The sequence below is a fragment of the Sus scrofa genome, chromosome 14 (assembly GCF_054392235.1).
Source record: "Sus scrofa isolate SSC_HxYL_T2T_F1_AM1 chromosome 14, Sscrofa_HxYL_maternal_Yorkshire_Landrace_v2.0, whole genome shotgun sequence".
Taxonomy (NCBI): Eukaryota; Metazoa; Chordata; class Mammalia; order Artiodactyla; family Suidae; genus Sus; species Sus scrofa.
The window spans coordinates 95,509,666-95,521,997 of record NC_139396.1 but is presented as its reverse complement, the minus strand read 5'-3'; the positions used below and the strand labels follow the sequence as shown (position 1 = coordinate 95,521,997).

The window sequence follows — 12,332 nt, the reverse complement described above, 5'->3', positions numbered from 1 at the left end:
AGTGGGTCGACCGGACGTTACGTCACGAAGGGCGTGGGCACGATGGTGGGCGGGGTTGTGATAGGCGGGGCTTAAGGCCTGAGGGTGAAGCTCTAGCTGGGCAGAAGCAGCGCGAAATAGTGAGACGAAAGTGATCGTGGGCGCGGAAAATTGTTTTGTTTGTTTTTGAATTTTTTTGGTCAGTCAACAATACTTAAGCTGACTTCTGTTTACTATCTATCTAAACAAAAGCGTAATTTTACTTTTAATGGCTCAATATTAAATATAGGCAGTGCATGCACCGTGTACTAAAAAACAGAGCATACGTGGGTGCAGCAGCTAAACACACACACACACACACACACACACACACACACACACACACACACCAAGCAATAATAGCAACTTATATCTAAGAGATTAAAACTTGAGATTTAAAGTAGAAAATGTATGAAAAAAGTTGTGATTCTGAGTAAGCCTTATAATATTTCTTTATCGCTCTTGGCTGCATTAACATTAATTAACGCTTCTTCTACACCAACAAACCACTGAGAACTTAAATGCGTGATAATGAAGAGGGGATTCTTTCATGTTGATACTTTGCTCTGAATACTCCAACTACATGCAAAGTTACAGCTACAGCTTTTTCAGCTCTGTAAGTGCAAGTTCAACCACATAATCACAAATAACATAGACGGCCAAGGTATCAGTCCACTACTAATTTAGCCATGTTTTCCTAACCAGAATATGCATTTGTTTTTGGTGACAGTAGTAATAAAATTATTTTTTAATTAAAAAAAATAAAAAATAAAAAACAGAGCATAGAAGTTTACGGTGCCACTGTCTTCCAGTTTCGCAATTCCTCTTGGTACCAGTTTATTGTGTATTCTTCCAGAGACAGTCCTTATATACAGATATACTGCACCATATAAACATTAATAAAAGAAAGAGTAATAGCTGCCCAAGTCACATGGATGAGTACTGTGTTAGAGATAAAAGAAACCAAAACACAGGGGAAGGTTAAGACCATGAGGTACCTGGAAAATCCAAATCTGGAACACTTTCCTCTGGGGATTCTCAAACTTTCTGATATTAAAGTTTACATTCTTAAAAATTACCGAGGGAGTTCCCTTGTGGCACAGCAGGTTAAGGGTCCAGTATTGTAACTGCAGTGCCTTGGGTTCAGTCCTTGACCCAGGAACTTCCCCATGCTTTGCGCACTGCCGGAAAAAAAAAATTATCGAGGATCCCAAAGATCTTTTGTTTGTGTGGATTATATATATTGATAACTACTGTATTAGAAATGAAAACAGAATTTTAAGTGTTTGTGAATTCATAAAATAATGTCATCACATTATGTTAGCATAACATTTTTATTTTAAAAATTATATATATATATATATTTTTTGTCTTTTTGCCATTTCTTGGGCCGCTCCAGCGGCATATGGAGGTTCCCAGGCTAGGTGTCTAATCGGAGCTGTAGCCACCGGCCTACGCCAGAGCCACAGCAACGCGTGATCTGAGCCGCATCTGCAACCTACACCACAGCTCACGGCAACGCCAGATCCTTAACCCACTGAGCAAGGGCAGGGATCGAACCCGCAACCTCATGGTTCCTAGTCGGATTCGTTAACCACTGCGCCACGACGGGAACTCCCTAAAAATTATATTTTCAAAAAAAATAGAACAGTGGGTTTTTTTTTTAACATTTCAGCAAACATTTCAATGCCTGCATAATAGAAAACAGTTGGACTCTTACATCTGTTTCTGCATTCAATCTGTTGTGTTGTTTTGATTCAAGTATATGAAGAAAACTCAGATTCATACACGTATGTGGTTGAAAAAGAGGGAAACTCACAAGTCCCTGGGAGGGGTCTCAGCAATGCCGAAGGATCTCCAGACAACACTTTGAGAACCACTGCCCTAGACAGCACTGCTTCTGCCTACAACAAGTCCAAAATGGAATTGAAAAGAGACCCATGGGTACCACAAACATAACCATCATTCTTATTTGATGAATGAGGAAACTGAGGCTAAGAGAACCCAGTATTCAGTCCAAGTGAAACAGCTACTACTTCCTAACAAAAACATGGACAAAAGAACTTACATAGCAAAGCAAATATTGTGGTTGGTGGTCAAATGGGGCCAGGGCATGGCAGGGAACAGATTTTGTGGTGAATGTCTAGGAATCCAGGAAGAAGAGCCCCCTGCCTACCCTGCAGTCTGGAGGTCCCCAGAGTTGGAGGGGAATGAACTCAGTCTTGAAAGATCCTAAGTCTTTGCATCTGTCAAAAGAAGAAGGCACTTTCTAGAGGAAAATGTAAGATGCTAGTTTACATCTGTGCAGAACCTACAAAGTATATGATCACAACATGCACTCCTCCATGATCTCTCTTTTGACCATAGATTTTGGGATGTTCAGGGAGAACAGGGAGATCTTTCTGCCCAGAGCAAAGGGTGAAGATAGTAGGAAGGTTGAGATTAGGTTGGAATAGACAATGAAAAGAAGTAAACAATGAAAAGAAGGAGTTCCCGTCTTGGCTCAGTGGTTAATGAATCCGACTAGGAACCATGAGGTTGCGGGTTCAATCCCTGGCCTTGCTCAGTGCGTTAAGGATCCGGCGTTGCCGTGAGCTGTGGTGTAGGTTGCAGACGCGCCTTGGATCCATTGTTCCTGTGGCTGTGGCGTAGGCTGGTGGCTACAGCTCCAATTAGACCCCTAGCCTGGGAACCTCCATATGCCACGGGTACAGCCCTAGAAAAAGACAAAAAACAACAACCAAAAAAACCCCAAGTAAACACAGATTGACATTAGGGTACAATTTTGAAGTTTTAGGGACAGGGGAGTATCACCTTTTAAAATTCATTTTGGGAGATCCTGCTGTGGCGCAATGGGATCAGCAACATCTTGGGAGCTCTGGGACACAGATTCGATCCCCCACCCAGCACAGTGGGTTAAGGATCCTGCGTTGCTGCAGCTGTGGCTTAGTTCAAGGCTTCGGCTCGGAACTGATTCCTGCCATGGGAGCTCCATATGTTGCAGGGCAGCCTAAATAAATTTAAAAAAAGTTCACTTTGACAGGTAGATTAGAGTAGAAAAAGGAGCTTGCCCACTAATGTGCTGTGTAACCCTACACTTTTTGAGCCTCATCCATAATATGAAGATAAAGATACTACCTCACTGATTATTTCTGTGTCTAGCAAATAAAGTGTCTAGCAAATAAATTCCCTCTTAGCAAAGTCATATTGAAACTACTGCAGTTCCCATGGTGGCGCAGTGGAAACAAACCCGACTAGGAAATATGAGGTTGTGGGTTCGATCCCTGGCCTCACTCAGTGGGTTAAGGATATGGCATTGCCGTGAGCTGTGGTGTAGGTTGCAGACGCGGCTTCCATATGCCGTGAGTGCGGCCCTAAACAGCAAAAAAATAAAAATAAAAAAATAAATTGTTTCCCTTTTTTTGTTATTATGAATAATGCTGCCATGTATAGTTTTGGTGTGAACATATGTTTTCAGTTCTTGAGTATATACTTAGGAATGGAATTTCTGGGTCATGTTGTAACTCTAGGTTCAAACATTTGGGGAACTGCTACTCTGTCAGAATGGCTGCACATTTTATATTCTTTTTTTTTTTTTTTTTTTTTTTTTTGGCTACGCCTGTGGTATGGGGAAGTTCTGGGGGCCAGGGATCGAGCCTGTGCCAAAGCAGTGACAACACCAAATCCTTAACTGCTAAGCCACCAGGAAACGCCTGGAAGATTATTTTAATCTCAATAAAGCTGCTATTTTAATCTCAGTAAAACTGGACAATGCTAGATCCTTAACCAACTGTGCCCCAAGGGAACTTCTTAAATCTTCTTTATATATTTTGAAAACTGGAGCTTCATCTGACACATGATTTGCAAATAATTAGTCCCATCCTGTGCACTGTCTTTTCACTTTACGGTATCCTTTGAAGCACAAAAGTTCTTTTAATTTCAATGAAGTTCAGTTTATCTTTTTTTTTTTTTCCTTTGGTTGCTTGTGCATTTGGTGTCCAATCTAAGAAACCACTGCTTAATCCAAAGTCACAAAAACTTATGCCTATGTTTTTTTCTAAGACATTTATAGTTTTGGCTCTTACATTTTGGTCTTTGCTCCATTTCGAGTAAATTTTTGTATAAGGTATGCGGTAGGGTGTCCAAGTTCATTCTTTTGCATGTGGACCTGGCACCATTTGTTGAAAAGGCTATTCTTTCTCCCATTGAGTTGTCTTGGCAAAAAATTGCTTCTTAAGCTGACATTCTCTGAGGAAATGTACTCCCACATGAGAGACACAAGGATGTGGGACCACTGCAGATTAGCAAAGAACCTTTTAGAAACGGCTGAGCGATAACAACTACAGCAAGGCTAACTATGATGCTCCACTCTTCGAAGCCCTTTATGTACACCATTGCTTCATCTTTTCCTGTCCACAACCCGGTGTGGTAGTCTCCATTGTTGTATCCATTTCACTGAGACTGGGAGAAGTTTGAGTAACTTACGAATTACCCCAAAACTTGTGGCTTAAGACAACAAATATTTGTTATCTTTTGGGTTTTGAGGGTCAGGAATGTGAAAGCCACCCTATCATGAGGTTGCAGTGGAGATGTTTGCTGGGGAGTTCCCATCGCGGCGCAGGGAAAACGAATCCAACTAGGAACCATGAGGTTGCGGGTTTGATCCCTGCCCTTGCTCAGTGGGTTAACGATCTGGCATTGCAGTGAGCTGTGATGTAGGTTGAAGATGCGGCTCAGATCCTGTGTTGCTGTGGCTCTGATTGGACCCCTAGCCTGAGAACCTCCATATGCCACAGGTGTGGCCCTAAAAAGCGAAAAAAAAAAGATGTTTGGTGGCTTTGTAATTATCTGAAGACTGGCTTGACTGGGACCAGAGGTTGTGCTTCACACAGCTGGGGACAGGAGTTCACACAGCTGGGGGCAGGAGGCCTCGGTTCCTCAGCAAGCCGACAGCTCCATAAAGTTGCTTTCACATCCTCATGACATGGCAGCTGACTTCTCCCAGAGTGACTGAACCAAACGACAGTGAATTTTATGACTTCTTCTAGGAAACCACTTATGTCATGACGTCTGCCACATTCTAATCATTAGAATTGAGTCGCTAAGTACTGTTCTCGGGGAGGGGAATTGGGCTCCACCTTTTGAAGGGAGGCATAGCAGATAATTTGTGGACCTGTTTTAAAACCGCCCCACTTGTCCAAGCTCAAAAAGATTGTAAGCGGTTTTTAGCAGGAGAAGCCCAGTGTGCCAGCGCTGATAAACCCCTGCTTGCACCACACTTGTTAATGTCCCATTGGCTAAAGCAAGTCACATGGCTAGGCCCAGACTCAAGGTGGAGGAGGACAAAAGCCTACGATCCAGGAGTTAGAGTTCACTGGGGAACACCAATATAACTGCCTACCCTGATGCAGTATCTTTTATCTCCCTGAAGTATTAGCCTTTTTTTTTTTTTTTTTGTCTTTTTAGCTACTTCTTGGGCCGCTCCTGCGGCATATGGAGGTTCCCAGGCTAGGGGTCGAATCGAAGCTGTAGCCACTGACCTACGCCAGAGCCACAGCAATGCGGGATCCGAGCTGTGTCTGCAACCTACACCACAGCTCACGGCAACGCCGGATTGTCAACCCACTGAACAAGGGCAGGGACCGAACCCGCAGCCTCATGGTTCCTAGTCGGATTCGTTAACCACTGCGCCACGACGGGAACTCCATATTAGCCTTTTTAAAGTTGTCTTTTCAACTCGCATTGCCTATTTCCTTTGGGTCTACTTTACTTGTGTTTAAGGCCCTGTCTTTCAGGTTAGCAGTGTTCCCCACATGTCTGAGGATCTTTGGCTGTCCTTCCATACTGAGCCACCAGTAAGGGGCTAAAATATTTAAAGGAGGCTCTGAGTGAGGAGGGGTAGGTGGGAAGGCTTGGCTCAAGATGAGGTTCTTTGTGGGGTAGTCAGATCCGGACCAGCCATTTCACTGGGGAACTCCACAAATGTTGATATCTATAGATGTTTTATCTTTTGCTGGTCAATGTTCCCCAAGAAGGATCCTGAGAGACAAGCTGGCACTGGGCAGGGAGTGGGATTCTTCATCCAGAATGCAGAATTTCACAGACTCCCTTGCTTTCAATACAACACCTTCCCCAGGCCACACCTGGGCGGAGGTGGGGGGGGGATGTCCAGTGACCCAGGTGTCACCAAGATGCATTGTCTCTATTGTTCAGCCTTTCTATAAGGTGACCCTCTCATCATCTGCAGGCACTGGGGAGGGAGAGGTGCAGGGTAGTGGAAATCTTGGGGGATTCCAGCTGCTCTTTTTAAAGTTTTTGAACTAGTTTTTCTCTCCCCAGCTCCACCTTATACCACTGACTCTGATTCATGAGCCTTCCTAGAGTGCTGTGCTGTGAACTGGACTTTTTTTTTCTTTTTTAAATCCAGGTAGAGCTGACAATCTTATATAAGTGACAGGTATATAACACAGTGAGTCACAACTTTTTAAAAGTTATTATTATTTTTTTTAGGGCTGCACCCACAGCATATGGAAGTTTTCAGCCTAGAAGTTGAATCGGAGCTGTAGCTGCCAACCTACAGACAGCCACAGCAACGCCAGATCCGAGCTGCGTCTGTGACCTACACCACAGCTCATGGCAATGCCGTATCCCTAACCCACTGAGGGAAACCAGGAATCGAATCCAAGTCCTCATGGATCCTCATCAGGTTTGTTACTGCTGAGCCATGACAGGGGCTCCCCACAATTTTTTTTTTTTTTTGGCTGCATCTGCAGCATGGCAAAGTTCCTGGGACAGGGATCAAACCTAAGGCACAACAGCAACCCAAGCCACTGCAGGGAAAATGCAGGATCCTTAACCTACTGCGCCACAAGAAAAACCCAGCGATTCACAGTTTTTAAAGTTTATACTCCATTTATAGTTATTGTAAAACTTTGGTTATATTCCCCGTGCTGTACAATGTATCCTTGTAGCTTTTTTTTTTTTGGCTTTTTGCTATTTCTTTGGGCCGCTCCCGCGGCATATGGAGGTTCCTAGGCTAGGGGTCGAATCGGAGCTGTAGCCACTGGCCTACGCCAGAGCCACAGCAACTCGGGATCCGAGCCGTGTCTGCAGCCTACACCACAGGTCACAGCAACACCGGATCGTTAACCCACTGAGCAAGGGCAGGGACCGAACCCACAACCTCATGGTTCCTAGTCGGATTCGTTAACCACTGTGCCACGACGGGAACTCCCCTTGTAGCTTATTTTACACGAGGTAGTTTGTGTCTCTTAATTCCCTACTCCTATCTTGCCCTCCCCCTTCCCTCTACCCACTGGTAACCACTAATTTGTTCTCTATTATCTGTGAGTCTCTTTCTTTTTTGTTGTATTCACTAATTTCTTGTATTTTTCAGATGCCCCATATTAGTGATATGTATAGTATTTGTCTTTCTCTGTCTGACTTATTTCACAAAGCATAATACTCCCCAAGTCCACTTGCATTGCTGCAAGTGGCAATATTTCATTCTTTTTTATGGATAAGTAATGTTCTGTGTGTGTGTGTGTGCACCCCATCTTCTTTATCCATTTCTGTTGATAGAGACTTAGGTTGAATATCTTGGCTATTGTAAATAATGCTCCTATGAATATTGGGGATGTATATCTTTACAAATTAGTGCTTTGGGGTCTTTTTGGATATATACCCAGGAGTGGAATTACTGGGTCATATGGCAAACTAGTCTTTTTCTTGTCAGTTTTTCCACCTTCACTTTTCCCACTGTGCTAAGTCATTTACCACTTGCCTCTCTGCTTTCCAGCTTCCAAAATGGATAAAGAAGATGTGGTGTATACACACACACACACACCGCAGCCATAGCAATGCCAGATCCAAGTCAGTGAGTGAGGCCAGGGATTGAACCTGCATATTCATGGATGCTAGTCAGAGTTGTTTCTGTTGTGCCATAATGGGAACTCTGCAGAATCTTATTCTGAATGAGATTAATGAGATAGTTGGTGACTGGAAAGCTGCTGATGCAATTATGACCCCTGGATCCAGACTCAAAGTACTGCCAGGATCGAGCATGCAACATATACCACATTTGGGCAGGCCCTTTCTTGGACCTTTTAATGTTTACTACTATGACTTGAGTTGCAAAAATTAGAAGTGGCTTGGATGTCCCCAACCCAGAGGTGCTCCATCTGTAGCTTTCCAGTGTTTAGCCACCACGGCTTCCCAAACTCATTCCTTCTACCTCCCCTGTCCTTACCAGCTACCTCTGTTCCCTCTGCTCTGGGCTTTCCCAGGGCCAGAGGGAGGCTGTTTTCAGCCTCTGTAATGAGGCCACCCACGCTCACTCTGTATCATCATAAGGATAATAGCCCCTTTCCTTTGGATAACACTTCCACTTTACCAAGCACTTTCAGACCATTATTTCACTTAAGCTGAGCCACCGCCCTGTGATGGAGGCAGCCTGCTTATTATGGTTTTCATCATTATTATCAATACAATTATCTTTACATTTCACAGATAAAGAAACGGAGGCTTAAAGAGGGTTATGACTTCTCTGTGGTAGAGAGCCGGGACCCGTGGAGCTGGGACTGGCGCTCAAGCTTCTGACTGGCCATCCTCTGCACGTCCTCCTGTGCCCACTGGCCTCCTGCACTGTAAAGAGGGCAAGGTGCCTCTGGAGTCCCCACTTTTATGGTCACATCTGCTGAACTCAGCCGCAAGCCATTTCCTGAGCTCCTGACACACAGAAGACAGAGGGTGTCCAGAAGTTGATGGTAATCGCAGATAACTTTTATAGACAGCTATGCTGAGTCAGCTGGTGTTCTAGGTCTTCGAGAGATCTTATCTCTAAACTCCCAACTTCCTTACAAGATGGGTATTATTATGCCTATTTGATAGATAAGGAAGCAGCCTGAGTTTGCCCTGTGTCTCTGAAAATTCTTTGGGGCAAATGCTGGCTCTCCTACCTGCTTGCTGTATGATCACAAGTTCTGAACCTCTTCTCTCATCTGCAAAATAGGAGGGGTCCCTCATGCACAGGGTGCGCTTTTTTTTTTTTAAAGTTTAGTCTTTTTTTTTTTTTTGCCTCTTTAAAAATTTTTTTTTTCTTTTTCTTTTTTTTTTTTTTTTGGCTGCTTTATGGCATATGGAGTTCCAGAGCCAGGGATCAGATCCTAGCTGTAGCTGCCACCTAAGCCAAAGCTGCAGCATTGCCGGTTCCTCAACCCACTGTGCCAGGCCATGGATGGAATCTGCATCCTAGCATTCCCAAGAAGCCACTGATCCCATTGCGCCACTGAGGGAACTCCCACAGAGTGCTCTTCTGAGGATTAAATGTTAGGTCCAGGCAAGGTCTGGCCGATGGGAATGGTGGTTAGGCACCAATATGAATCCAGGAAGATTCCAGGGGCCATGAGGCTGGGAGAAAAGGGGCAGGCTAGAGGGCAGGGTATCTGTCGGGGGCCATGCTTCAGTTTCAATATTTCCTCCTTCAGAGGCCGTGACAGGGGATTCCAACAAAGGTCTGCAGTTGTAGACTTGAGATAATAAAGCACAGTTTGTTCAAAGTTACTTAGGTATTGTAAGTCCTCCACTTAAGCCAGGCTATTATCTGGCCATTTACTACAATTCATTTACTGTAATTTACTTTAATTCCTGCCTTTCTCTCTCTATCCCAATATTTAGTAGAAGATTTTTCATGGGTACAACCCTTCCTCTGTCACCCATGGTCTGCACGGTGAAAGTGGGCAGTACACTAAATGCCACAGCACCTCTGGTGGCATGTGCTAGTGTGGACAGCTTGAGCTCCAACCAGAGGGAGCAGCTTTGAAATGGAAATGTACTGTCATCTACAATGAACGGTGTGCCACACCCTGTGCCAGCCACAGCCCAAAGGCAGGGCACACAGTGTACACAGGTTGGCAGCCAAGAATGGGTGCTCGCCAAGTTGAGTCAGGAGGTGCTCTGCCCGGGAGCTTCTGCCGTTTCTGGAGCCCTGGTGGAGCCCGAGGTTTTCAACAAGAATCTTGCAATCATTGAGGGGGCGCTGTCAAATTCAGGCTAGAAGACTCTGACTCGATGACCAGGGATCTGATTCTCCACAGAGGCTCTGGACAAGCTACCTGGCTTCCATGTCTCCATCAACTAGTTCATCCAGAAACCTTGCTGGGGTTCAAGGGTGTAGAAGGGCAAACCTCATGGAGCTCCCATGGGATTCATTCAACTCCTTGCACCCAGGGCTGCTGGCTAGATTTACATGGGTTATTCATCTATCCACACTGAATGTGGGGTAGCATTGGCTGGCGATATAATTGCATTGCACTGCCACCCTCTTTTCCATGGCTCCCTATGCCTCTTGGGATCCTGGCTCCATCTCCTGTGTTTTTCCCTCTCCCTTTCTGTGTTCCCATTCTTCAAATGGGACTATGCTCTCTCCCATCACAGGGCCTTTGCACATGCTATTCCCTTTGCGTGATTGTTCTCTGTGATGAATAGACTTTAAGGTGACCCCCATAATCCCTAACACCTGGTGTTCACATCTTTGAGTGTGAGTGGGAACTGTGACTTGGCTTCTAAACAATAGAATATGGCAAAGGTAACAGAATGTCACTTTTGTGGTTATGTTTAGTTGCATAAGACTCCATCTCGCTTGAGCCGCTCTCTCTCTGTTGTTGGCTTTGAAGAGGCAAGCAGCTGTGAGTCCTACAGCCATTAGGAAATGAATTCTGTCAACAACCTGAGGGAGCCTGGAAGGGACCCTTCCCCAGTCAGGCCTCCATGTGAGAACACAGCCTTGATTGCAGCCTTGCAGAGGACCGAGCTAAGCCATGCTGGGACTCCTGACCCACAGAAGCTATGAGATAGAAAAAGTATTATTTTAAGTCACCAAGTTGGTTGTTTAAAAAGAAATAAGCTGTGTAAATGTGTTTCTGTTTTCTACATGCAGCATGGAAAGTCCATATATTCTCTAACATTCACCTAATTTACTCCTACGCATCCCTGGTCATTCCTATCCCACTGAGATCTTTTCTCATCAGCCAAGTTGCCAAGGCCTGGTATTCTCATTAGAGGCTCTCAGGCCTCATCTCCACACGACTTGTAAGTTTAACTGTGTGATTATTTACTCTTTATTTTATTGTACTTGTCTCTTTAGGGCTGCACCCACAGCACATGGAGGTTCCCAAGCTAGGGGTCGAATTTGAGAGGTAGCTGCCGGCCTACGCCACAGCCACAGCAACTCAGGATCCGAGCTGAGTCTGTAACCTATACCACAGTTCATGGCAACGCCAGATCCTTAGCCCACTGAGTGAGGCCAGGGATGGAACCTGCATCCTCATGGATGCTAGTCAGATTTGTTTCTTCTGAGTCATGATGGGAACTCCTTAATTGTATGATTATTTAACTAAGAGCTGCCCCCTTCCTCTAACTGTAAGTGCCATGAAAGCAGCCTGTCATGGTCTCTGCATTTCCCCAGGGACTAGTACAGTGCCTGGCATATGTAGGTGCCTGGTAAATACCTGTTGAATAAATAAATGATTTGTAGGACATTCAGGAGTGTCCAAAAAAAAAAAAAAAAAAAAAAAAGGAGTGAAGGGATAGGTAAGGGCCAGACTGTTCAGTGGTTAGAAGCTAAATTGATTTGGAGGGAATATAGAATTGTAGCCCTAAAAAAAAATCACTTTCATTATGAACAACAGAATAACAGAAGCTAAAAGTGTTTTGGGGAGCATCCTTGACGGGCATCCTATGTGTCCATTCAATGGTCACACTGAGCCACCTCATGGCTTGGCATGAGGGTGTTTCTCTTGGAAGCTCTAGGATTCTTCCTCTTTCTAGAATGGCTTGTATTGTGACTACCAGACAATACTCTTAACAATGTCCTTCTGAGGAAGGAGTTTCCACCATCATGGTAAGAGGAGGGAAAATGCAGGGGGAGAAGGGAGGAGTATGGGGGAGCCCCAGCTTGGCAGTTTCAGTGAGGTCCACAAAATGCCACACAGCTTGCTCCGGAAACAGGTAGGAAGATGAGTACATGGGGTGCTAGGTACTGAATTGTATCCTCTCCAAATTCCTATGCTGACGCCCTAACCCGTGTGTGACTGCATGTGGAGATGGGCCTATAAGGGGCAGTGAAGGTGTAAAGAGGGCACAAGGGTGGGGCCCTAATCCCACAGGGCTGGTGCCTTTCTAAGAAGAGAAGGAGATGCCAGTGTTCTCTCTCCACCACGTGAGGCTATAGTGAGAAGGTGGTCATCTGCAAGCCACGGAGACAGACCTCACCAGAAACCAAAGGGACTGGCCCCTTCGCCTTGAACTTCCCAGCC

At 45.0% G+C, this 12,332-nt stretch overlaps 1 long non-coding RNA gene across 1 annotated transcript; it reads left to right on the top strand.

Moving 5' to 3' along the window:
• Nucleotides 1-1,693: 1,693 nt before the first annotated feature.
• Nucleotides 1,694-11,592, top strand: LOC146396865 (uncharacterized). The gene is made up of 3 exons (XR_014828069.1): nucleotides 1,694-2,299; nucleotides 6,529-6,724; nucleotides 8,527-11,592. It is a non-coding gene; the product is annotated as an uncharacterized LOC146396865 (long non-coding RNA).
• The last annotated feature ends 740 nt before the right edge of the window (nucleotides 11,593-12,332 follow it).